The sequence below is a fragment of the Amblyomma maculatum genome, unplaced genomic scaffold (assembly GCF_055883805.1).
Source record: "Amblyomma maculatum isolate TAMU_Amacu unplaced genomic scaffold, ASM5588380v1 scaffold_13, whole genome shotgun sequence".
In the NCBI taxonomy this organism is placed as follows: Eukaryota; Metazoa; Arthropoda; class Arachnida; order Ixodida; family Ixodidae; genus Amblyomma; species Amblyomma maculatum.
The window spans coordinates 36,694,276-36,721,580 of NW_028146738.1; the positions used below are offsets into that span (position 1 = coordinate 36,694,276).

Sequence of the window (27,305 nt, forward strand, 5' to 3'; positions counted from 1 at the left end):
TTAAATGCTTGCACACGTTCGTTGATCTGCTGCCTCCTGCCACAGCACAGCCCCGGTCTCCTGGCGTGCTGCCTCCTGCCACACCGCAACCGTGGGCGCCTGGCGTGCTGCCTCCTGCCACACTGCTACCCTGGACTTCTGGCATACTGCAGCCTGCTGAGCTGCAGCAGCCTTCCCCGAGGACGCAGGCTAGGTATCCTGGCGTACTGCAGCAGCCTGCGAGCCTGTTAGCAGTGTCGCAGTGCGGCGTTCAAAGTGAGAGCGCCGGCCACCGGCCTCGCTCGAAGATTACCCGGCCCATTAGTTGGGACTGACATGGACAAATATGTAAATACGTGTAAATACGTACACTGTGCATGTCTTGGGATTTCCCTACTAACACCTACTAACAACTAATTGTTAAAAAAAAATAAGGGTGGGAGTATAATATATTCAGTTTCATTTTTGGGTTGCATTCTTTATTCCCCAGGGGAATTTCTGTTATTTATTATATATATATATATATATATATATATATATATATATATATATATATATATATATATATATATATATATATGTGTGTGTGCATAAATGTGTATTCGTTCGGGACGGCTGGAGTTTGGAGTCTGCTTCTACCTTCGAGAAAAGCAGTAGCTCTTCTGATGCCATAAAGAAACAAAAGCTGCAGTATTTGGTGAAAAATTTTATTGCCAACAGCATTCAGGAAAAGCTCGTGATTTGCTTTTTAATAAGCGTGGATATTTGACTGACTATAGAACACATGTGTGCCACATGTGGAAGATGGGCTTGAGGCTTGGCTTCTTTTGGCAACCTCTCGATCACTTCATGTCTGCTACTGGTCGGATATGCGGCGGGTTCTATCTTGGTCAGCTCTACAAAGACAAGTTTTTTTTTATTAAATATTTCATTTTCGCCTAGACTTTTATATTGCCGGAAATTATAGGGTGGAAAGGTGGAATAAATAATGTCTTTGCTCATTGCCACCAACGGCACTATCACATCAATATATTATATCCGCCTGACTTTCATGCGACCCGACTGAAAACGCATTAGCGCTGGTAATCAGGATCTGTGAATCGGCGAGAAAGGCGCGATCACTTCGTTTTGTTGGAGTCATGATGTTGCAATTTGCAGCCGTAGCTCACTCAAACCTTATCCTCCCGAAGTGCGGTCTTGCATGCTAATGCTGCAATTAAATAATTCTTAAAGAGTGCGTATGGGGAAAAACAACATGGCTGAACAGTTTCCGCGATATTTACATGAAACCTACAATAAGTTTAATTCATAGAATACAGCTTAATTTTTTCAAACTAGATAAAACTTTTACTGCAAAAGCGACCGGATATTAATTGATGTCACCTCATTTATGTTTGGTATTTAACAAAATAGCATTATTTAAAAAATTACATCATCAGCCAAGAGGACTATTTTGACAGCCGAACTCGTAGAAGCTTATAAAACCCGTTGTAAATTTTTAAAGCTTGAAAGAAGTTAGCTGAACACCTCATGAGCATGTGAGCAACAGGAAATAGTCTGCACGACGAAAATACAACTGCTTGCCCAGAAAGGAAGCGCACAGTGCAAAATGAATCATATGGCAGTTTGAAATGGCTCATTCTGTGGGCATCACATATATAATTCCAATATCCACAAAATCAACGCGCTGGCTCGCTTACCTTGCCAGCATACCGCACCACTCAATCATCAAGTTTCACATATAGACATGATTACAGCAGCACAAACAAAAAAAACTTGGCATAAATCTTGTACTCAGTCCTGGCACCAGCTTCGACTAGGCAGCAGCGATGAGGCTTGTACAGCTTCTGATCGCTCCTATGGTGAGGGGTGCTGCAATATTTATATCAGTGATAGCATTTGATATTTAACTGGGTTGCATGCATCCGATTGATGTGAGTCGGATAATCGAATTTACCGAACAAAATCAGCACTAATACCTGTCCGACAAGTGCACCGCCATGAAGTGACAGGCCAGCGTTTTAGTGTAGAGGAGACCAAGGACCTCGGGCTTCGGCGAAACGAGCTTCGACTGTCGCAGCCAGTTTCCAGATCAGCTGATAGTGCCTCCCTGCGCGATCAGCGCAAGGCGCGCTCACCAATTACAAAATATGCATTTGCAATAACAAGATGCACATAAGTCTCAAAACAATACATAATTAGTTGCAGTACATTATTGTATAGAAGAAAATCAGCGCTAATTTGACTTACCTGATCGGTATACATGTCAGTGCATGCACCTCGATACGAAGAAGTGAAAGACGAGCGTTTTGGGGCAGAGGAGATCGGACCTCGGACTGCAGCGAAAAGAGCTAATTCCGCCGCAGCTCGTTTCCAAGTCAGCTCAGCACGTGTTCCTGTGCAATCAGAGCGAAATGCGCACACATTGATTATAAAAAAAAATTGTACTTAGTAACAAGATGCGCATATATATACGCGCTCCAGAAGCAATTGCAGTATATTGTATCGAACAAAATCTGTGCTAATTGGACTTACCTGATCGGTATAGTGAGTGTCCCTTCATAATAGGGAAGGCGAGCATTTTGGGGCAGGAGATACTCAAGGACCAAGACCGCAGCAAAATGAGCCAGTTCTGCCACCGCAGCTAGCCGCAGCCTTGTTTCCAAACGGCTCAGCACGTCTTCCTTGGCGATCAGCGCACACACCAATTATTTAAGTATATTAAAAAAGGTGCAAGAAGTATATAACAAGATGAGCATATGCTCCAAAACAATACATTATTATGTGCTGTATAATATCGTATCGAGCAAAGCTCCTCTGATCAAGACCGAAAGATCATGTACTTACGCATGTTTTGGTGAACTTCGGCACGAAGAATCTGTACAGAGAAGCTGCAATAATCAGCTGCATATGTGGGCTTTTCTTTTCAAACGCCGACTGCTGCAGGAGGTTGAGACCGATTGAATTTGCGCGAAATAAAAGCGGACGTTAAAATTGGGCAGTAGGCATCGCGCCCACATGGAGGCTAGCTCTCGACTGAGCGGCGCTGCGTATCTTAGCTCACGCGGGAGGTGTTTTCCCGCCATTTGGACACGTGACCTCAAGAAGGGGGGAAGTGGGGGAGTGGGAGAAGCTCAAAAGCAGAGAGAATCTGTGTGCGGCGCATGCAATTCTTTTTTTTTTCGCCGCTATTTCTCTCCGCTTCGGCATTCCTGTCGCCCCTGCAGTAAGGTGCCTCGATGCTTTTCGCCTCGCCGTGGTTCTTTCCGCTTTGCTGCAGGGAGAAAAGATGGACCGATGGACTCGGTGGGGCAGCGGGTCCCGCGCAACGAGAAGCAGTTTTCTTTCTTCTTCACGTCCCCTCCCCCCTCCCTGGTTGTTCAAGACCGTCGTTCAAGAAGCGTTGATGTCGTTTCTTTTTTTCTACAGCTTCTTTGGAGCCCTCGTCTTGATACCAGCGGCTGTAGTTCTTTGCATGAAGAAAATATGGCTTAATGTGAATGCATGTAATGTTCTTTTAACAGATTATCTTTCACACAAACCAAGTGTGGGGCAGTAGGTATACCCATGCCAATGCAAAACCAACAGTGGTTCCTGCCGGACTCCAGGCCAGCTTTTCACGCAACAGCACCATGGGGAATGACGCCGGTTTTCCCAAGGGGCCCACACCTAGCTTTCCCCAATATCTACAACCCAGCGGGGGAATTGATGCGCCAACACATCTTGCTGAACAATCGCACTCCGCAGTAGTGAGTAGGCGCAGAAGTCACCGACATCGCTAAAAACACAGCGACCACCGTCAACGGGGGGGTTTCTTAACCCTCACGGAGCGAGAAAAGCATCCAAGTGGGCGGACCTGTTTACAGTGCTGAACAGCGAGGATATCAGTCTGTACGCTGTTGCGGAGACCCATCTATGTGACCTAGAAGAGCCTCCAATACATCCGGAATGGAACTGGGCAGGACGCAACCGCTCTGGTGCAAACCGCAAAGGTGGTGGTGTGTGTGTGCTGTGGCAGAAAAATTCCACATGGGCGCAAATGGCGGGCGTCTGTGATGAACATATCTGGATATGCGGAAGCATCGTCGGTATCCCGGTGCTTGTAAGCGTCGTGTACCTCAGGGTTGCACACGGGTGACACGAAGTTAATGACAGTGTCCTGGAGTGCATCATTGAAGACGTCAAGCGATGGGCTGCATAGCGCGAAGTACTCTTGATGGGAGACTTCAACGGACATATACAGCCTATCGAAGGATACCAGGACCGGAATGGTGAGCTACTGATCGGATGTGCGCGGGAGCTTGGAAGTAGCCAACCTTAGAGCTGACTGTGAAGGTGAATTCACCTGGTGCGCTTGCCACAGCCGCACCACAATAGACGATGCTCTAATAATGTCCCCGAAACTGGCAGCGCACGTAACGCAGGTCCACATCAACGAAGACAGACGCTTCAGCCTAGGCAGCGACCACAACCGACTCCGTCTATCGTTCTCATTTTCCTCTTGGCACAAAAGACTTACAGAACCGCGACCCAACCCGTCGATACCAGCCCACATCATACGAAGCTGTGGCCAAACAATTCGAAAAGAGCTAGATGCCAACACAAGCCACAACATATGATGCGTATGTCACCGAGCTGAAACGGATTATGCGCCAGCACGTGCACACCAGCTCGAGGGGTGGCACGCAAAGGAAGCCGTGGTGGGACCTAGAGGTGAAACAGCACTGGGAGCGAGGCGAACTGCGAACAGGGCACACCGTAAGCAGCTCAAACAGCGCCAATACTGCTAATGGCCCGACTTGGCTAACCCTAAATTTTGTCGTCATTTCCGCCACACTCTCCAATGCATTGGGAATGGCAAGGGCCTCTCCTAAATTGTTTCCTTCCTCCATGTTTCTGCAGCTTTGCCCAAACCATTGCCTCCTCTAGAGGAGGCGATGCCCAAACATGATGCCTTCTGATCCTCCTATATTGCGCTCGGCCGCGTGCCTCATGTTACTGAGCTGCGCTATACCCGTCGATGGCATGATAGCTCTTCTTTCGGAACTATCAAGACCAACAACAGTCGCGGGTAGAATTGCGTATGAAGGGGCTAATAATGGTTCCACATTAAACTAAAACGGTGCGCCGATGACACCGAGAGAAAACGGCAATTGCGCCTCGCCGATCAGTTTGCGTCGACCAGCTGCGGAGGTGTAGCGAGATCACTCGGTGGCGGCGTGCAGAGGTCTCTAGGACAGCACTCATTGGACACTCTGTCTTGAACGTGCCGCCCCCACCCCACCTTAGTGCTAATAAAAGATCTCATTTTTGATCTCGCCAAGTTGGCAGTAATGCGATGGGATATTTTACGACTCTGTGCTAATGAGTGTGCATGGGATCGGTGCACAAATAAGACTACTGATTAGGCAAGTAGCAGAGTGAACGGACGCGAATGAATAAGAGGAGCTGGAAAATGGGAGCCATTAATCATTAAAGCTGTCGCGTCATACCTTCAAAGACCGAGCTGAAGCCTCCCACCCCATTTTTTTGTCAGAAGATTTTGTCAGAAGATTTGGGGTCACATGAGGCATACAAAAAGTGACATAATAGCTGCGTGTTCATTTGCATGATAGCCACCGATCGACTGCTGTAACTGGTGGCTCTCTAGTAGAAATTGAATTATTCGTTATTTGGCAGAAAGTTCTCAATTTCATGCTTATTTTGTTGTGCAATGAATCATTGAAACAAGAAAGAATGATAGCTTGAAATTTGGCGTCAACACTTGCTTAAATTAAAATTAACATGAATGCCTGTGCAATGAAACAACCTGTATAGTTAGGGCTTTCTAATGTTCCAGTTGAGCCTCTTTCACATCTATGGCACTAAAAAATGAAGGAATGTTGGCAGCTGTTACTGCTTTACAATGAACTCACATAATGGGGCTGTGCTTGCCGGCCACTGAGCTATGCCTCATGTAGGGACTTGGTTGAACAATTCAATTTTAGTTTTAAGGTAAAGGTCAATGGCTCCAACCAAGTTTTTGGTTCGTTTTTTGGTTGGAGTCATTGACCTTTACCTTAAAACTAAAATCTTGACGAATGACACTAGTACTTCCTGCCGCCAAAAAAACTAAAACTAGGAAAAGCAATCTGCATGCTCCCGCGTGCTGGTAGGCACTAGAAAACTGAACAGCAAGTGCAAACATGCCGACGGAGCCAGTGGATGTAACCGGCCATTTTGCATCGATCCAGTCTGAAGGTGACAAAACGACACTTTAATGAGCACTTGCCGGCATTTCCCTTCTCCCTGCTTTTTTTCCTTTTTTTTTTTTGCTGTACTTTTGTGTTGCTCTTGGATTTCCCCATGGAGCATGCCATGAACCTGGATATGATAAGGATCAGCTACAGGTGCACATTCTGTTGGAAGATGTGCCGGGCTAGAAGAAAATTAACAAATTGTTTTATGAAATAGTTCTTCAGCTGATGGTAAATAAAGGTTTTATTTTGTAAACATGCTTACCGTGCTCTTTTTCATGTGATACAGTGCTGTGTGCATGACTTTTACAATGAAGCGACCTGTATTATGAATGATTTTCGAGGTCGAAACCACTTCATTACAAAGGCATTTGATTGCACCAGCATTGCATTTACCGGAATGCATTACTACAGCCATTTTCAGTTCTGCTGCTTTTAGTGACATCACATATAAATAAGTTTATCTCTGTACTTTCATAAAGTTTTCAGCAACATTTCAATAAATTGACATCCTGGTGCAGTTGCTCCATGGATAAACAATCGACTGCTGAACCAGAGGACCCAGTATCGAATCCTGGCCGCTGCGGTCGCTTTTCGATGGTGGCAAAAAGCAAGGAACTCTTGAGCTGTGCATTTTCAGTACACGGAAAAGAACCCTAGGTGGCTGAAATTTCCAGAGCCCTCCACTGTGGCGTCTCTCACAGCCAGAGTCGACATTAAACCCCACAATTGAAATTAACCAGTGAAGTGATACTCATCCTGCTTGTGAATATTATTATGAATTTTATGCGTCTTTAAAAACGGGGGAACCATTCAGTCCAGACTTAAGCAGCTGCTTGGAGTGTTTGTCGATTTAAAACTGCCCTTTCAATATGTGTAGCTGGGACATGCTATTTGAAAGGGTGATTATAGTGAGCCTTCTCTTGACACTCTCTCCTGCCTCCATACTTTGTATACAGGCAGGTTATGCAGATGCGTATACAGATTAAAGTGTGCCATAGTAGGATGCAACTTAAGAAAACAGCAGTTGCTAACTATGCTGTGACTGCTGGCACATGTGTGAGCCATGATGGTGGTGTTTTATACAGTAGCATATATCATACAGCACATGGCACCTAAGTTTTTTGTTTTTGTTTTAAATTTTGGTGTCGGCTTGGCCCAAATTGCTAAAATTTCATAATGTGGCAGCATGGGGCAAGGTAAGCTTTGCGACTCAGTTTAGCATAGCACTCGCATCACTGCAGTCGACTTTCTAACATGTTGTGCAGAGCATTTATGATTCTTAGAAAAAGTGGTTTCAGTCCAGCTAGCATCTCCATTTATTGGAGCCTGTATGGAGTCTGCACCTTTCTACCATGTGTCGAGCATTCAGATTTGCATTAGTATGCTCTTGGCACATCCGCCTAAGAAATGTCTCATGTTCACTAATTTCAAATGGCTTGGAACAATATGAATTGTATTTCGTTTTTTTACTGTAGTGCAGACCCCTTTTTGTTATGTTGTGCACTTGATGCATATTGTAACGGATGAAATGGTTTTAATACAGGTGAACTTCGTATGAAGGACGGACGCACACGGCTCAGGAAAACCTGGATCAGTCTGCGCTCGCCTCGCTTCTTCCGCTTTTTCTTCTGCGGCTTCTGCTGCTTCTCAGTGCGCCGCTACGCGGCGTAACAACCCTCCCCGGGCAAACGATTCTCGTCCTCGAGAAAATTAGGTACATCGAAGATCGTAGAACTTCATGTGAGCCACGTGAACAACTTGTGTCTTGCGGGATCGGCGGTTACGCGTCGTGACTTTGGCGATAACGTAATTCACGTCATTCAGTTGGTCCAACACGACGAAGAGGCCATCGTACTTGCAAAGAAACTTCTCATATAATCCTCACTTGCGAAGAGGCGTCCAAAGCCAGGCGTAGTCTCCAGGGGAGTAAGCAACTGCACGATGATGCAGATCGTAGTGTTCTTTCGAGCGGCTTTCAGAAGCCAGTGTGCGTAAGCGGGCTATACGACGGGCTTCTTCGGCAAGGCATAGTATCTGGGAAACAGATGCATCGTCGTTGGGGGAAAATGGGAAGAAGGTGTCTAAGAAAACGTGGGGATTTCTAGCATAGAGTAAATAGAAAGGAGAATAGCTGCTAACTTCTTGATTTGCAGTGCTATAAGCGTACGTCACATACGGTAGCACTGAATCCCAGTTGCGATGATCAGACGAGACGGACATGGACAGCTTGGTTGTCAAGGTGCGGTTGGTGCGCTTGGTGAGACCATTGGTCTGCGGATGATACGGTATCGAGTGTCGGTAGTGTGAACCACAAAGTCGGAGCATTTCTTCCACGATATCAGCAGTGAATTGCCGACCACGATCACTTATAATAACCCGGGGTGCGCCATGGCGAAAAATAATGGAATGCGAAAGAAATGACGAAACATCAGCAACCTTTGCGGTAGCGAGAGCAGCGGTCTCTGCGTATCGGGTAAAATAGTCAACGCAGACAATAACCCAGCAGCAGCCCTCTACAGTCTTTAGAAAAGGACCGAGCAGGTCAATTCCAATCTTATCAAAAGGTGAGGTAGGTGGATTGATGGGTTGTAAAGGTCCGGCCAGTGTGGTGGTGCATGCCTTAAGTTGTTGGCATTTTTCACATGTCACAACGTATTGCTTGGTGGTCTTATAAATTTGTGGCCCCAAAAAACGCTGGCGAATTCTTTGCAGGGTACGACAGAAGCCTAGATGTCCAGAGGTAATATCATCATGCATGGCATGCAAAGCTTGTGCATGGAGACTTTTTGGGACGACCAAAAGGAGGGTAGCACCGTTAACTGAGTAGTTTTTGAACAAAACACCATCTTTGATAGTAAACTGCGTTGACTCCACTCTTTCTTTTGCCTCTTGTATAAGAGGCTGTAGTGACCGGTCGTTGCGTTGTTCTCGCCTAAATGTCACCATACTAAGAAACGTCGACGTGATTGAGGCTAAACACCCATCGAAGCCATCTTCATCGTTAACGGAAGTCGGCAATGGGTGCCGTGACAAGCAGTCTACATCACTGTGATGTTGTCCACTCTTGTACGCGACACCAAATTTGTATTCTTGGCGTAATGCCCAGCGCACCAGACGACCAGATGGATCGCGAAGTCCGATGAGCCAGAATAGCAAATGGTGGTCAGTAACTATGGTGAAGTAGCGTCCATAGAGGTATGTCCCGAACTTGTGCACAGCGAACACAATTGCGAGGCACTCCAATTCGGTAACTGTAGTTCCGTTCACATTTTGTCAACGTGCGGCTGCCATATGCAATGTGTTCAGCCCCACTATGCAGCTGCACAAGCACCGCCCCAAGACCGACGCCACTGGCGTCAGTCCGGACCTCCATCAAAGCAGAAGGGTCGAAGTGGCGCAGCAGTGGTGCTGAAGTTGGATAAGACTTGAGCAGATTGAAAGAGGATTCGCACTCTGGGGTCCACACAAATCGCGAATCCTGGCGCAGTAGACAGGTAAGGGGATGGGTAATTTTCGCAAAACCGGCAATGAAGCGACAAAAATTAGAAGCGAGGCCAAGGAACCTCCAAAGACTTTTCAGGGTGCGTGGAGTTTCGAAGTCGCGTACTGCAGCAATCTTCTGCGGATCCGGCCTGATACCATCCTCGTTGACGAGGAACCTAAGAACTAAAGTTAGTCGCTCTCCAAAAGGGCACTTCATCGAATTCAAAATGAGGCCCGCTTTGCCAATGCATTCAAGAACTTGATGGAGCCTCTCATTGTGCTCTTGGAAGGTCTTTCCAAAAATGATAACATCATCAAGGTAACACATGCATATTTCCCATTTGAGGCCACGAAAGATAGTGTTGATAAATCGCTCGAACATCGCGGGAGCGTTGCATAATCCAAAGGGCATTACATTCAATTCGTATAAACCATCTTGTGTTACAAAATCAGTCTTCTCACGGTCGGATGGATGTAGAGGAATTTGCCAATAGCCAGATCGCAAATCAACAGAGGAGAAATTTGACGGCGAATGCAGACAGTCGACAGCGTCATCTATGCGAGGTAACGGATATACGTCTTTCTTTGTTACCACGTTCAAACGATGGTAGTTTACACAAAATCGCTAAGAATTGTCTTTTTTTCGCACCAGGATCACAGGTGCGGTCCACGGACTAGAAGATTCTCGGATGATTTCTTTGTGCAGCATTTCGTCCACCTGTTCTTGAATTATCTTGCGCTCTGCCGGGGAGACTGTAAGGTTTTTGGCGAATAGGGGGTGCGCTTCCTTTGTTAATTGTGTGCTGTAGCCGAGAAGCTGGGAAATGGCTACCCGATCCATTTGAGCAAAGTCGAACACTTGGGCATGCGTTGTCAAAATGTCTTGCAGAATACGATGTTCACTAGATGGGAGCGATTTGTTGACCATGCCCTCAAACTCGGCACAATGTTCAGACTTGTCTTTCGCGGCTCCTCTGTAATCTAAAATAATTCCAACGGTATGAGTCCCATAATTCTCAAATCTCGCAAGTGTCAAACCAGAAGGAAGACGAACAGGCTCTTCTGACACGTTCACAGCCCAGAGGTATGCGCGACCATCCTCCGCCTCCTCGACCCCGGAGCGTGGCACCAAAATATTTTTTTTCGCTCCATTCGAGACGTCTGGCTCGACGAGTATTGAATGTTTACCCATGAAGGATTCAGATGGCTTCACGGGGAGAAACGTCGCTGTCATCGCAGGCAGTAGCACATCTTCCTTCAAGGCAAGAACTCCTTGATGACTCTGAGACATGTTATCTACTAATGCGGGGATCATGTTCACCTGCAAACAAATTTCACCGGCACTAAAGTCCAAAGTCGCACCACCCTCGCGCAAAAAGTCAACACCCAAGATAACGTCATGCGTGGCACGTCTAAATACAACGAATTCTGTCCTATAGCCCTCGTCACCAATTACAACTGAAACTGAGCACAGGCCAACCGGAACTAAAGTTTCACCCCCAACTCCTCAAAACGTAATGTTTTCGTAACACACAAACATAACGTTCTGTTGGAGGTGGTTTTTAAATGAAAGGCTCATAACGGACACAGCGACAGCAGTGTCAACCAAAACATCTGTTTTAACATTGTCTATACACACTGACACTTTGTTCTTTAGCATGACGATAAGAAGTATGCGTGGAATTGACCGTTCGGCGACCTTACCTCCATCGGTCGCACCACCTAGTTTCCCAGCGGTGGAGAAACAAAGTGGCGACGTGGGGATGGCGAACGGGGTTGGCGGTGCTCGTTGGACAGGGTAATTTGACGACGCGGGCAAAAGCGGAAGATATGTCCTCTGCCCCCACAGCCGTAACATACGGTTGGCAGGTGGCTCTGGTAGTTCACTTCGGGATCCCTTGGAGGCCGAGATGGGGCGACAGAAGCGCGACGAGGAGCACCACGAGGCACTTCATCCGGATGGGCTGGACGCTGCTGGAAATAAGGGTGCGATGTTGGTTGCAGGGTCCGCTCCACGCCGTTGTTGTAAAATGGTTCACCGTGATTTTGTGCAACCCATAGCGTACGTTGTTCCCATGATGATACGGATCTCGATGTCGAGTGGTAGGGTACATCGAAATTTGTACGTTGCCGCTGAATATCCAGCTCCTCGCGTATAATCCTCCTGACCATAGAAGTGATGTCTTCAGCCTCCTGAATGTCGATACCGGCAAAAGTGATAGTTTAGTACTGTATGCTAATAAGAATGTGTGATATATTAGAGGCACAGTCCAAGAGACTGGTAAATAAGTGAGGACTACATGTATGTAAATGAACTGTATGGGGAGCAGCAGATACTATAGTCATATGCTTAAAGGAAGAGCTTAAGTGTCCCTAGAATTTGCTATCTTCTACACACTATCAGAGATAAATTTGTTCTAGAAAAATGAGCCGAGACAATGCCATCCAAATTTTGCTTTTAGTTGAAATGAATTCTGTGACTCTTTCTGGCTATGATGATGTTTCCCCAGCAGCAGAAAAAAACAAAAAAAAAATTACGAGGGTTCAAAGCTGCTGAACCATATATTGAGCGAAAGCATTAGCGGCGGGTGACCGAGCGTTCTTCGCTTTTCTTCTTCCTCAGCTCATATATAAAGCCCCACTTTAACCAAGCCATATGAACGTGCCTTAGTGGCCTATAGGGGTAATGTGAATGCCAGGGTCCTAGCAGGCTAATTCTGACATAACCGTCCCATGTGAAATGAGAGACTCAAGTTGGCAGCTCCTGCCGACCGCTTGAGTTGGTAGCCCAGCTCTCACTCTAGTGTCAGGTGGGGTTTGACGCCACAGCTTCACTTGGGTAAGAAGTGGCTACCGGCCGCGCTACGTTGAAGGCTCGAAACCTAGAGTAGTATTGCTTATGCAATAAAACTCATAAATTGGATTTGAAAATTTCCTTGACACTCAGTTCAAGAATATGCCACCAAACTGATGACTCCACAATCACCATATGAAAGCGAAAGGTGATGCAGCCTAGCCTCAAAGGTGTGCGAATAAAGTTTTCTTCCTGTGGCCCACCTAGGCCACTGCTTTGCTAATAAAGGGCCACAAATGGGCTTTATAGCATAATATAGATTTAAGTTTCAAAGTGGGATAGTATGAGGCCCTTTCCACAGTCATTTCAGCACCCCCCCAAAAAAAGTTGTCCACTATCGTGAGGAACTCTGCACGCGAGGCAGATGCTTGAGCCACTATGTAATCACTGTGCACCTTAGTTTGCTTACAGAAATGGCCAGTAATGGTGACAACTGTTTTTAATTTGTAGACATTTTTATAGCTTATAAAACCCTTCTCCAGGAGAATGTGCACCCATCGATGTGGGGCTCTGAAACAAAGAACTGCTTAGCTATGCTCTTGATTAAACTACTTGACAGTGCTAAGGAGCATAATTCTGAGTGGTTCATTAAAGGACCATTGTGTTGTAAAGTCCTGAATGAGATCTTATCACTCCAGGACCTTGTTCACACCATGCATTAAATTGTCTATTCTGCAGAACAGCGGGCTTTCTTGTTCCGGTTGCCATTTTTGTTGGCAAGTAGGTGATGATCACATAAATACTAATTTCATTATTGAAGTCGTACTTAAGTTTCAAACTGCCACAGTAGAAAAGACAAAAATGCAGACTGCTGCTAGGTGTGTAGTAACCAATGAAATATTCCAAGTTTCTTAAAGTACCCTATTTCACCTAGCTGGGTATGAGGGTTTGGCAACTACAGCTAATCCATCTTTAGTAGGCAACATTAAGGATGGATACAGTGAGTTTAATTATAATGACAAGCGACGGCCAATACCTACCATGTTAGTGACTTGTGCTTCACAAATTGTGCTTATATATTAAATATGTGGCAGCCATTTGCTACACTACATACCAGGCTTTGCCCGCTGTATCAAGCATACTGAACCTGTGCTTTTCGACCCTTTAAGTACAGTTTTTATGTGGACAGAACCAATGCAACCATAATAGAGTTGAACATTGAGCTAGATGGTCACACATCTCTTGGAAGAAGGTAGCAGAGCAGGTAACAACACAAAACATAAGAAGCACGCACAAACACAAGGACAACGCTGCACCTATATTGACCAGAACCCACACATCTTCCTTCACTTCTATGGCATCAAACAGAGCTAAAGGGATGTGTATGCAGGTTAACCACCAGGACTTCAACTCTAAATGCAAAACTTCGGACTGGACTAGGTACTCCAAGTGTATTCAGGGGATTGTTTATCAAATTTTCTTGCAATGTGGAAAGAAATATACTGGACGGACAGGAATATGTATCAATGACAGGATTAGAGAGCACGCTATGGCAATATCGGACAAGTCTGGCTCTAATATCGCAGTGCACTGCAATGACCGTTGTTTGTAGAAGCCAAAAATGGGTTCAGCTGATCTTCACTATGTTAAGGTTATTAAAAAGATGAAGGATAAGTTAACAAGGGAAATTTATGAAGCACATGCAATCAGTGGCTCGGGAGACCAATGTGTCAGTATGCCTTCAGTGGTATTGTTGAAGAAGAAATTAGAATTTCTGTGCAAATCGGCAGGACGTTAAAGACAAGGAAGAAGTTGGCTGCAGACGTGAAGTGAAGAGAAAAGATGTGCGGGTTCTAGTCACTATAGTTCTCAGTACAGTGTTGTCCTTGTGTTTATTTGTGCTTCTTATGTTTTGTGTTGTTACCTGCTCTGCTATCTTCTTCCAAGAGCAATGCAACCAGTATAATTTGAGTTGCCAAACTTCAGGGTTTCTCTGGCTCAGTAGAGGCTGCAAAGTGGCAGCCTCTAGAATTAATCTGTGAAGCTTACAATATTACAACGGCAATTCAAAACATACCTCCACAGTTGAAATCATCAATACTTCAGCAAGAAAACGTAGCCCTACTTTGGTATTGTGAAGTGACCTCCATGTGGGAAAGAGAGCTCTTTAAATAATAGGCTGTGTGACATGTTGCAATAGAAATAGTATGAAGGAAATGACTGCACCCTTAGATTTTTATACCGTCAGGGTGGTGAAGTGGTTAGGGCACTAAACTCTGTGCCCAAGGATGCGGGATCACATCCCTGCCTTGGCGGCCGCATTTTGACCGAGGCGAAAAGCTAGGAGCCAAGTGCTGCACGATGTCAGTGCACGTTGAAGAACCCCACGTGGTCACAATTTGCGGAGTCCTCCAATACAGTGTCTCTCATAGCCTAAGCTGCTTTGGGACATTACACCCCACAAACCTAACCAAACCAAACTTTAGATTTTCAACATGTATTGTGGACCATCTGCAAATTGTTTTAGAAGTCAAAAGACAAAATCTTGCACAGTAGTGAAACAAGGACGATACCAGTGTCAATGAAACATTTGGACATGACATCACAGACACTTGTAATGCCAAGTTTCCAATATGCAAGGATTAGGGCACATAATAATGCTCATGCCAAAAATTTCTAGTAAGATTCCTTGTATCTAGTTTTGTTGTGATAAATGCTACTTTGCAGTGCAACATGGAGCGAAACTGAGCACGAGTGGTGATGTCAGTCAGTGTGTACTACATTACTTATTTTCTTGAGTACATTTCACAACTGTGTTGCCTCCAAATGTTGGAAGCCTGAGTATTTATGTTTGTATTATACTGGCACTTAGGAGCCCTTTCAAGTAATGCTCAAGTCAGTGCGGCACCCTGCAGGTGTGCTTCTGCTGTGAACTGAACAGCATTTCTTTTTTATCCAACGACCCATACACCTACGTCAGTATGACTGACCAGCAGTGCTGCACTCTGGTGGTATCTGCAGAATAGCACTGTAGGCTATATGCCAGCACAAAAGGTATTTCCGCGCATTCCAGAGATTCGACGAAGTGCAAGGCTGTTCACACTTATATGAATGTTCAAGATGATAAGCTTCAGATAGCACTGCACTATCAGACAAATGCAGCACTTTTTTCCTTCAATTCGCTTCACACTCCAATGGTGCAATCAAACGCAATGAAATGGATGGTAAAGTACTGCCACGAAAGTGCCCTCAGTCTCCTGCAATGAGAGAGCATGTGTCGTTCATGGTGGTTTCATAGCCTGAACAGCAGCAAACCCCATCACACACGACTGCCATGGCATGCAATAATTAATGGCTACATAAATTGCGTGCACTGAGAACCGCGGTCTCTGTTTATTCTTACTATCTGGAGCAAAACATTGGCAGTATTGCAGAAGCAAGCAACTAACGTTTAAAACCGACAACATTCTCATGCGTATTAGAAAAACCAGCAATTGATACAAGTTTCGCGACCTTGAACTCTATTTACCCGTCCTTAGCTGTGAGCATACCCAAAGCGACCGAAAGAGAGTCGACATAGATCACTGTTTCTGCAGCACCGAAGCTGTTCGTTAATATGCCTTGATACCCCAACCAGCACGAGCAGAATTGTTGCGCTGCTCCTGACCAGCAGCTATTGATAATACATAAAATACAAAGGTAAAGCAATGCTGAACTATTGCAGCAGTACTGCGCGGCACACATATACCACTGTGCTCATTTTAGCGCCTTTCTCGATATTGTATGCATATCCTCAGCAACACCCATTATATCATCTGAAGCATGGCTAGGACATCAGGAAGTTTGTTTACAATGCTGCACAAAACATTTTAATTGAATATGCACAATTTCGACTATCTCATGGGAGTCTGCCCTCTCGATGGTGGCATAAGGGAAGCAAACTGTTTCTGACGATGCTCTTAATTAAATTCGAAGTACGTAGCGGAAGAATGATCTGTAGGCGCAACGAAAGCAATGTTTGTTGCAGGAATTATCGGAAGCTTCTGACGTACACTACAGGGGTCATTCCCGCACAAAAGTTATGTTGTCAAAGTATAAGCTCACATTTCTCAAATCTCTAGCAACATTTTTGTGACTGTTTCTCACCTTACGAGGCTCCCCGAGGGTTGCTAGCATGCTGTTTGTGATGCGCGCATTGTTGCTGGTGCTCCGACGCCAAATGAGCCCCAGCCTCCAACCGAGGCAACTGGCTCACGACCGTGAGCAAGGCTGTGAGCGCGATGGCAGAACACTGTAGTGAATGCGAACATGCGTGATGCTATATGGCATTTTGGAACGTATCTGTTGCCACGGCAACCAGCGGCAACCGAGAACGAAGGAACTGACGTAATGTGACGTCTTGGCGATGGCGACGATGATGATAGTATCTGCCCTACTGAAATAGACCCATATGATTTTTATATAGGCCACATATCGATTGATATGGGGCCAAATTCACACCATATGGGGCATATAGGACTCGGTGCAGTTTATATGGGCAAGTTGTATGGGGCCATATGTGTCCATATTGTGCCCATATCCATATGCATTGGAGGACATATGGATCATATGGGCACGGGGGATATGGGTGCAGAGTTCACATGAGTGCCCATATATCAACCAAACCTCTATCGTCAATGGGTCATTTGTCATATTATGGCGAAAATGTACGTCACCTGGGCATCCATATGTAAACAACACAGTACCTTTAGGTATGATAAGGTGTCAAAATCACTCAAGCTTATCAAAACATATTACACAGTGATGATAAAATTTATTACTACACTGTTACATAAAGAAAACAGTGGAGCAATTAATAATAAAGTAATTACAGGCATGGTTGCTCAATCATACAATACTAAAACCCATTCTTGAATAGATGGTGCCTTTGGATGCTTGAAAATGGCCAAAAGCAGTTACATTCTGTTTATGTGCATGGAACATATGGCTTGAAAAAAGCTGTTTATTATATGGAATAAAGTACGTCATTGCACTTTATGTACCATTATCAAAAATATACATAGTGTAAGGTGTTTATAGGAGCACCAAGACCGCAAGCAACGTCCGCAAACCAAAGCGACGGGGGTAGCGTTCTAATCAACAGGGCAGTGCCAACAAGGCTCCGGCTCCACTTCGTCTACCTCTTCGGGTTGGCGCGCGAGCTGATGGCGATCGGGATTACTACAATACCCCCCGGGGGAAAAGGAGCCATCCTGGCGACTCATGGTGAGGAAAGGGTAGGGGGATCATAATACGGCTTGAGGCGGTCGACATGTACAGTTTCTCGGCCGCGGCGGCGATGATCTGGAGATGGGTTCAAGGGCTCTACTACGTAATTGACGGGAGAAGATTGTTCGAGAATGCGGTAAGGTCCATGATAGCGCGATAGGAGTATGGATGAGAGGCCGGGTGCAGAGGAAGGCACCCAGAGCCAAACGAGGGCACCTGAGGGATATGAAGGCGCTGGATTTGTAGGGTCCCGGTTATGCTTTTGTTGAGCCTGGTTCTCCGTTGTGAAGGAGCGCGCCAATTGTCTGCATTCTTCGGCAAATGTGTGCGCTTCAGAGAGTAGAGTGGTCTCTGAAGCGTCGGGTTGGTAGGGCAGGATAGTATCCATGGTGGACGTGGGTTCACGACCATATAAAAGAAAGAAGGGGGAGAACCCAGTCGTAGTCTGCGTAGCCGTATTGTAGGCGTACGTTACGAAAGGCAGCACTTGGTCCCAATTAGAGTGAGCGCTATCAACGTACATGGCTAGCATGTCACTAAGAGTGCGATTAAATCGCTCAGTCATGCCGTTCGTTTGGGGGTGATACGCTGTGGTGCTCCGGTGAATGATCTGGCACTGTTTGAGGAGGGCTTCGACAGTGTCGGAAAGAAACGCACGTCCGCGGTCACTGATCAATTCTTTCGGTGCGCCGTGACGAAGAACGAGGCGATACAGAATGAACGAAGCAACGTCCCGTGCGGTGGCAGACTGCAAGGCCGATGTTTCCACGTAACGGGTTAGGTGGTCAACGGCTACGATGACCCAGCGGTTGTTAGCCGACGTGGTCGGAAGCGGGCCATACAGATCGATACCGACACGGTCAAAAGGGCGGCTGGGGCAAGGCAATGGCTGCAACGGAGCGGCTGGCTGAGGGGATGGATTCTTGCGACGTTGGCAGGCGGTACAGGATCGGATATACTGACGAATGAAGCGGTACATGCCGCGCCAGTAATATCTCATACGCAGTCGAGAATAGGTTTTCATGACACCTGCATGGCCGCATTGGGGATCGGCGTGGAAAGAGGCGCAGATTTCGGCACGGAGATGTCGCGGAATCACGAGAAGCCACTTCCGCCCTGTAGGATGGTAATTGCGGCGGTATAAAAGTCCATCACGAGTGGCGAAGTGGTGGGCCTGACGACGAAGTGCACGTGACGGAGACAGCTCTGCGGGCGTAGACAGGAATGTTAAGAGGGAGGATATCCATGGATCCTTCTGCTGCTCAGATTTCATGTTGGTAATGTTGAGCGGCGACATATCGTAGGCACAAACGAAGCCAGCCATCGAGTCGTTAGGAAGCGGTGAACGGGAAAGGGCATCAGCGTCGGTGTGCTTGCGTCCAGATCGATAGATGACATGGATATCGTACTCCTGAAGACGTAACGCCCAGCGGGCGAGGCGGCCGGAGGGGTCTTTGAGGGAGGATAGCCAACAGAGTGCGTGGTGGTCGGTAACAACGTAGAATGGGCGACCGTAAATATAAGGACGAAACTTGGTAATGGCCCATATGATGGCGAGACACTCCTTTTCGGTCACAGAATAGTTCGATTCCGCTTTCGTGAGGGTACGACTAGCGTACGCGACGACATACTCGGAATATCCAGGTTTCCGTTGAGCAAGAACAGCGCCCAGACCTACGCCGCTTGCATCAGTGTGTATTTCGGTCGAGCAGGCAGGGTCAAAATGGCGGAGTATAGGAGGAGAGACCAGTAGACGGCGTAGTGTACTGAACGCAGCATCACAGGCTGGTGACCAAGAGGAGAGGTTCGGGCCTCCGGCGAGAAGTTGCGTTAAAGGGGCGATGATACTGGCGAAGTTTCGGATAAAACGGCGGAAATATGAACATAGACCGATAAAACTTCGAAGTTCATTCAAGGTTGTGGGCTTGGGGAAGTCTGCGACGGCACGAAGTTTCGTAGGGTCCGGTAGAACTCCATCCTTGGATATGACATGACCAAGTATTGTGAGCTTGGTAGCGGCAAAGTGACATTTCTTCAAGTTAAGCTGTAGGCCGGCTTCAGTAAGGCACGTAAGGACACGCTGAAGGCGCAGAAGGTGGGAAGGGAAATCTTTCGAGAAAACGACAATGTCGTCTAGATAACAAAGACACGCTTCCCATTTGAGCCCACTGAGAATGCTATCCATCATTCTCTCGAAGGTGGCGGGGGCGTTGCACAGTCCGAACGGCATCACATTGAATTCATACAATCCATCGGGAGTGATGAAGGCTGTTTTCGGGCGGTCAGCGGAAGCCATCGGTACTTGCCAATAGCCAGAGCGCAAATCTAGCGACGAAAAGAACTCCGCTCCTTGCAAACAATCTAGCGCGTCGTCAATTCGTGGTAGTGGGTAAACATCTTTGCGGGTTATCTTATTCAGACGCCGGTAGTCCACACAGAAGCGGATCGTGCCATCTTTCTTCGTCACCAACACTACGGGGGAGGCCCAAGGGCTATGAGATGGTCGTATGATGCCCCGTTGAAGCATATCGGCGACATTGTCACGAATGACGCGGCGCTCAGTGGGCGACACGCGATATGGTCGCTGCCGCAGGGGAGCATGAGGACCAGTGTCGATTGCATGAGAAACGGTCAAGGCGCGGCCCAAGGAAGGCTGGGACACGTCAAAAGATGCACTGAAGCGCTGAAGGAGGGCGACTATTTGGTCCCGTTGGGCGGACGTAAGGTCGGTCGCGATAGCTCGATGAAGGGCGTCGACAGGAAGCTCATCACTCGTAGCAGCACAAGACGTCAGGGCAGCGACTTGAGGAAAAACTTCAGGTTCGGAGAACATGTAAGTGCGATCAGGGTCCAGCTCTTCAATGTAGCCGAGGCACTCCCCGCGAAGAACAGCCGTTGGGCAGGGAAAAGGGTTGGAAGCATAGATGACACAGCTGCCATCAGAAATTGTTAGAACGGCGAAAGGAAGAAGGAGGCGGTTATGGTGGGCGGAGGCGAGTTTGGGCGCAAAGAGAACAGGACTAGGGAGGGCAGATGTCGAAATAAGGGGAACGAGAACAGAAGAAAAGGGAGGAATGTCGGTGTCTGCAGCTACAAGGAGTTTAGCAGGGCGCACAGGCGGGTCACACAGGGAAACATTACACACAGGGGAAAGCTCAACTTCAGCACGGGCACAATCAATCACAGCACTGTGAGTTGACAGAAAGTCGTAGCCGAGGATGATGTCGTGGGAGCAGTCGTAAAGCACCACCATCTCGACGAGATACGTAATGTCTTTGATGCAAACTCGGACCGTGCACGCTGCCACAGGGGTGATGCGCTCTGAACTGGCCGTACGAAGCGAAAAGGCAGAAAGCGGCGTCGTGACCTTGCGAATTTTGCGGCGAAGGGCATCACTAATTACGGAAACGGCAGCACCTGTATCCACCAGCGCAAGAACGGGAAAACCTTCTACGAACACTTCAATGACGTTGGCGGGAGAAGGCGGAGGACTTAACGAGTTCGTCAAACGCGCAGTTCTTGCCTCCGGAACTGCGGCATTCAGTTTTCCCCTTGCGTAGGGCCCTGTCGCCGGACCATTGGCGAAATGGAACGTCGGCGAGGCGAAGGTGAACGGCGTGTCGAGTACTGAGCCCGAGGTGGAGACGATCCAGAAGAGACGTTGCTCAAGGGCGGCTCGGGATCGTAGTGGTACTGACGGACTGTGTTGTCAGGATGAAGCGGGCGCTGACGGCAAAGGCGAGCGACGTGACCCGGGAGCCCGCAAGCATAGCAAATTGGGCGATTGTCGGCGGTTCGCCATGGGTTCGTAATGCGGCGTCGCGGTCGAGGGATCTGAGACTGAGGGGCCATGAAACGAGGTGGAGCATAAAATGTAGGGCCGTTCTGGTACGACGATGTTGGAAGTGGGCCGCGCGTTCCAGCGGTTACTTGAGCGTAAGTGAGTGGTGCTTGTACAGGAGCGATGGGGACACTAGAAGGCAGCGCTTCGGCGACTTTCTCCTCGATAACTTGGCGGATAGCCGGCGAGATGGATGGCGCGTTGGCCGGCGCTAATTGCGAAGTGCAGACGGTCGGCTGAACTGGGTGGAGGAGGGACAGCTGGCGTGCAACTTCTTCGCGGATGAAGTCTTTGATATTCTGCATAAATTGAGACTGTTCCGCAGACGGCGTAGCCAGTGCCAAGCCAGCAATGCCGGCAGGTGTGGCAGCCCGCCGCGTAGAAGCGCGTTGCTTTCGTAGCTCGTCAAACCTCTGGCACAGGGTTATAATGTCGGATACGGAAGTAGGGTCTCTGGCCGACATCATATAGTACGCATCATCTGTGAGACCTTTTAGAACATGTGTGACTCTTTCGGGCTCGGGCATGGACGGATTGACCCGCTTGCAGAGGTCAACCACGTCCTCAATGTAGCTAGTAAACGTTTCTTCGGGACGTTGAAGCCGTGCATGGAGGCGTTGTTCGGCGCGGAGTTTACGTACCGCAGGACGGCCGAAGACATCCGCGAAGTTCTTCTTGAAAACAGACCACGTCGGAAGATCGGCTTCGTGGTTTCGAAACCACAGATTCGCCACGTCCGTGAGGTAGAAGAGGACGTTGCTCAGTTTGATGGAATCGTCCCAGCGGTTGTAAGTGCTGACGCGCTCGAAAGAGGCCAGCCAGTCGTCAACGTCGTGGTCGTCGGTACCACTGAAGAAAGGTGGGTCACGGGGGCGTTGTGCCCCGGGACAGAAGATGGTGGCAGGAGTGGCAGGGATGGGCGTCGATGGTTGGCTGGGAGCGTCCTGCATGGTTGTGACCGAAGGCGGTAGCGTGCGGTTCCGAAGTTCCAGGGTGAAATTTGCGAAGAGGACTGGGGCGACGACCGAACCTCCACCACGTGTAAGGTGTTTATAGGAGCACCAAGACCGCAAGCAACGTCCGCAAACCAAAGCGACGGGGGTAGCGTTCTAATCAACAGGGCAGTGCCAACAAGGCTCCGGCTCCACTTCGTCTACCTCTTCGGGTTGGCGCGCGAGCTGATGGCGATCGGGATTACTACAATAGCACAAAATTTCAATAATCCAATTCCTTTCTGAGATCAAGAGTAATGTTTGGCTTCCACATTAGTATGTCATCATTAAAAGCAGAAATCTGCATGTATACAACTCAAATATGGACAATTGTCAGTATTATTGGACAATTACCAGTACTTTATTAAACAGTAGCTAATGCTAAGATATAAAGTACACAGCTATAGCATGCATTGGATATACACATCACACATACAGCAAAGAAAGGTCAGAAAGAAGCAAACTTTCCTGGACTGCAATGAAAAATAATTCTTGTTTAATTTTGCACTGCATGACATTTCAATATGTAGAAATTTAGCACTGGATTTTTACCAATTGAGCAAAATTGACTGAAAACATATGCACAGATTTTAACAACAAACAAAAAGGCACCATTTTACTTGTATTTTCTTGCTTCAGTTCTGCACTTATACTAAGTAGGCAATCTGCAAAGTGCAGTCATATATACAATATTGACTCATGAGCACTTAACAGAAAAATTAGTTTTGCAATCATTTTGCAAGCCACCAAAGCATCACATTATTCAAGCATTACCGCAGGCTACTTTGGGGACACAAAATGAATATCAGCCTTGGCCTCTATTGGCACATGCAGCCAATTTCAAAGGCATATTGGCTGAGCTTATGATGCTAGAGACAGTTCACTTTCATTTTGTTGTCCTCTTTGAGCACAGAAAGTATTCAAACAGTGCAGACGTGCACCTTGTCTGTGCATGTAAATTAGATTAAAAGATGAAGTAAGAACTTCAAAGCCAAATAATAGAATAAAACAAACAAATATTTTAAATAGTAGAATTAAATTATGACATTGAAGGAGATGTGAACTTATGCTCGTGAAACAAATGGTCTCTAAATCACACAATGGGTCAATTTATTTCAGGCCACTTTTTACAAATTATGTGCACCTAAATGTTACTATCGTATCATACATGCTGTAATGTTGCTGTGAGGAATAACAGCATTATTGCTTTGTACAAAATGAGAATTATCAAGATAGAAAAGTACCAGGAATGCTTTAAAAGCTCCGCAACATGATATATCTTATGTTCTACCTCCCAGGCATTTACAATAAGAATTATGAACAGGATGTTCAGCACTTGGATCTGTACAGAAAGCAATCCCCATGATTTCTAACTGGCACATTGCCAGAGAGCTTTCTGAATGGAAGTCACTAGTTTCCAGCATGAGGTGACATGTAACAAGAATGTACTCAAACTACTATAATGAAAGAGCCATCAAGCTTATTTCACTCCATGAATTGATGTTATTACTAAAAAAGTTGTATGACATTCTTTCAGTTGTATATTCACTTGCCTGAATGTTCTCCATATAGCACTGTTTCCAAAAATTAAAATAAAATTAAGAATCACCTCACCTCCCATCACTTACTACTCCTCTTTAATGAACAGCTGGGCCATGTCCGCTACTGCATGATGTTCCATCAAAGTGGTACAACAGTCCCTAAATCAGTTTTTTACATAATCAAAATCTTCCATCTCTTAAACTGGTCCATTTAGTCCTCCTTAATGTTGTCAGTGATGGCTATGATGCACACGTACTACCTACAGAATACCTGATATTGTGGGTACAGTATAAATATTTGATTCGCCTTGAAATGAGCATGCTCCACCAAAGAAGATGTGCTATCAAGCTCAAACTTTTTGAACTCAGTTGAAACATAGCAGCTGCTGCTGCTGCCCAAATGCATCTTATGCTTTATAGTTTAATACCTCTAATGCTAGCCATCACCACTGGGTAAATTACAAACACTTCAGGACAAGACCTCATTCCAGACATCTCAAATTATCCTTGATATGCACCAGAAACAGCTGCTCCCCATGAGCTTATTTTCTAATGTTATTGTTCCATTTGATTCTGTGCTTAGGAAGCTAATGAAGAAGCTGAAATTCTAAATGAGAGCAGCCTAGTTAGCTTCCAAGGAAAAATGATAGAAGTATATCAACAGAAAGTGCCATGCAGATTTGGGGAACTAACCTAGTCTCGCTCGACTAAGTTGAGAATTGAGCATATGTAGTTTTCACTGCGACTGAATGAGATTAAAATACATGGCTTTACTATATCAGTGATTTTCATGGGTACCAAAGAATACACCAATGAAAAAAAGCACTCTGAAACACGTGAAGGAAGCCCCGCAGTGCTACCATTAGCAATGATCTTTGCACAGAGAAGAATAGTTTGATCATTTGGAACGGAAGCACTGGTTGCTTCCAATATTCTCTTAACATAAAAGTCGCCTGCCTTGCACTGAAACATACTACTGTTTTTTTTACTTGTACGGTACTTTTCATTATGGAATATTGTTCCAAGATAATAAAACCGGAAGTGCTCTTGCAAATATAATACATGACCAAAATATAACTGTAAGCATGCAGCTTCTCGATTAGAGAGGGAAGGTGCAGCTTTTGGCTGGCCAAACATCCATCCAATTCCAATACATCTGGTATGCTTTGTTTTTGGGTGGTCAACAAATGTCATGCACAAAGATTGCACATTAGAAGGCAATGGCAGTACTGATAACAGAATATGTAGCTCCTGCAACATCACTACTCTTTCAACAATTTGCTTGGGCACACCTTTAGCTGCATTACCAATTTAACAAATGCACCATTTCCACTCTCAAATGTGAAAGCTGAATGTGCCCAAAGAGGTCCAAAGTTGCGAACAGCTTGTGCCATGTGCAGAATTTGATGGAGATTGAATGTCATGCATCGTTGTCCATAGAGGTTAGGTGCTTGTGAGACGAAGCTTCTCAGAGGCGTTCTAAACAAAAAATTGCATATAAACATCAGTGTAATTGTACATTTACCAATGCACTCAAGGTGACTACAGTTATATAACTGATATACCAGCAGTATGCAGTGTAAACCTAATTGTTAGCATGCATGAGTTTTGATTTTAGGTCAGATACATTGAGGTATAATTTCATGTAGATCACATGTAAGCATAACCACATATTTGCTTATTGCTTTCACTTCACCCCTAACAAACAGTCACATGATACACCACTTTGGTCTGCTGTTAATTCAAGCAAGCATTTGTTAATATTCGCACCGTCTGGGATCCTGCACTGGCCTTTATGGTTCCGGAGATAGAGTGCCTGTGGTTGGCACAAAGTGCAAGAGTGTAGTTAAATGCGAGCCATTTTTTAACTGCCAAAGGTGTAAACAGTAATGTTGATCACTACAGCTTCCTTTAAGCAATAGCTTAGACAGCTCATTCAGTCTAAAAGCCATTTTTGTAGTAGTTGGCACCACGTGTCAGAAATTAGAGGCTGCATAAAAATTATGGTAATTTGTTCTAGTGATTGACCATTGAGTGCTAAATAATAGTAATGATGCGGTAATAAAATCATTATATATATATTTGTTGAATTGACTGAATAAAGAAATAAAAAATTGAAAAACTCAGGCTATATGAGACACACACTAGAAAGGGTTGTGGTAATTTTGACCACCTGGCATTCTTTAATGTTAACTGACATCTGACAGTAAACATGTACCTTGCTTTTTGACTCAACTGAAGAGCAGAGTTTGCAGCCAGAATAAATTTCCACATCCTTATGTGTAGCAGTATAGCACTCTAGCCGATAAGCCACCACGGTGGGGATTATGCAGTATAGTGCATATATGTTATAGTGTGGCACACAAAGCCCCACCCACTATTTCAGTAACTTTGGGTCAATACAGCCAAAGTGCTCATACCTGCATGATCAATTTGATGAACCGAGAGCTCCTCCAGCAGCAAGGTGAAAACTGCTTCAGCCAGGAGTCAGAAGTGCCGAAGGTATCTTGGAGGAAGAATATGGCAGCATCAGGGTAAGCAGTAAAATAACAACCAGTTGCGCCAATCATGGGCTTTCCAGTAGCACCTCTCTCGAAGTGAGCGGGGCAAGCGTGTGAAATGATGTGGAGGACGTATGCCCAGCAAGCGTTTATTGATTTCTTCAAGTGTCTTTGGGCGGCCTGCAAGTAGCAGAACAAATTAATCACTTATAACACTATATATATTATATATATATATATAGCTATATATATATATAGCTTCACATAATCTACAATGGGTGATCTCTTAAAATTTCATCTGCACAACCTCCCAATGCACAATGTAAACAAGCAGATAAAAATATGAGCAAAATTCAATGCTCGATAGCTGGGCATAAGTAAGGACAAATAATTCTTTACTAAATATAGTGAAACACATTTGTAGAAAAGGAACCATCTAAACTTTGCCACATAACTGCATCATTCATGTAAAAATAGTTTGACATGTCACAATACTGCTTTTGCATGTGTAGACACATCATACGACTGAATCTGCTGATAATTTACATGACTAGAAGGGCCAGGTGGCAATATGAAGCCTATATGCTGGCTTTCCTGGACAAAGGACGTTTTTGTTTTTAAATTACCCGACTGATTCATACAGGCTAGAAATGGTGACAGCATTCAT

At 45.9% G+C, this 27,305-nt stretch overlaps 1 pseudogene; it reads right to left on the reverse strand.

Moving 5' to 3' along the window:
• LOC146172571 (uncharacterized) lies at positions 1-27,305 on the reverse strand (annotated as a pseudogene).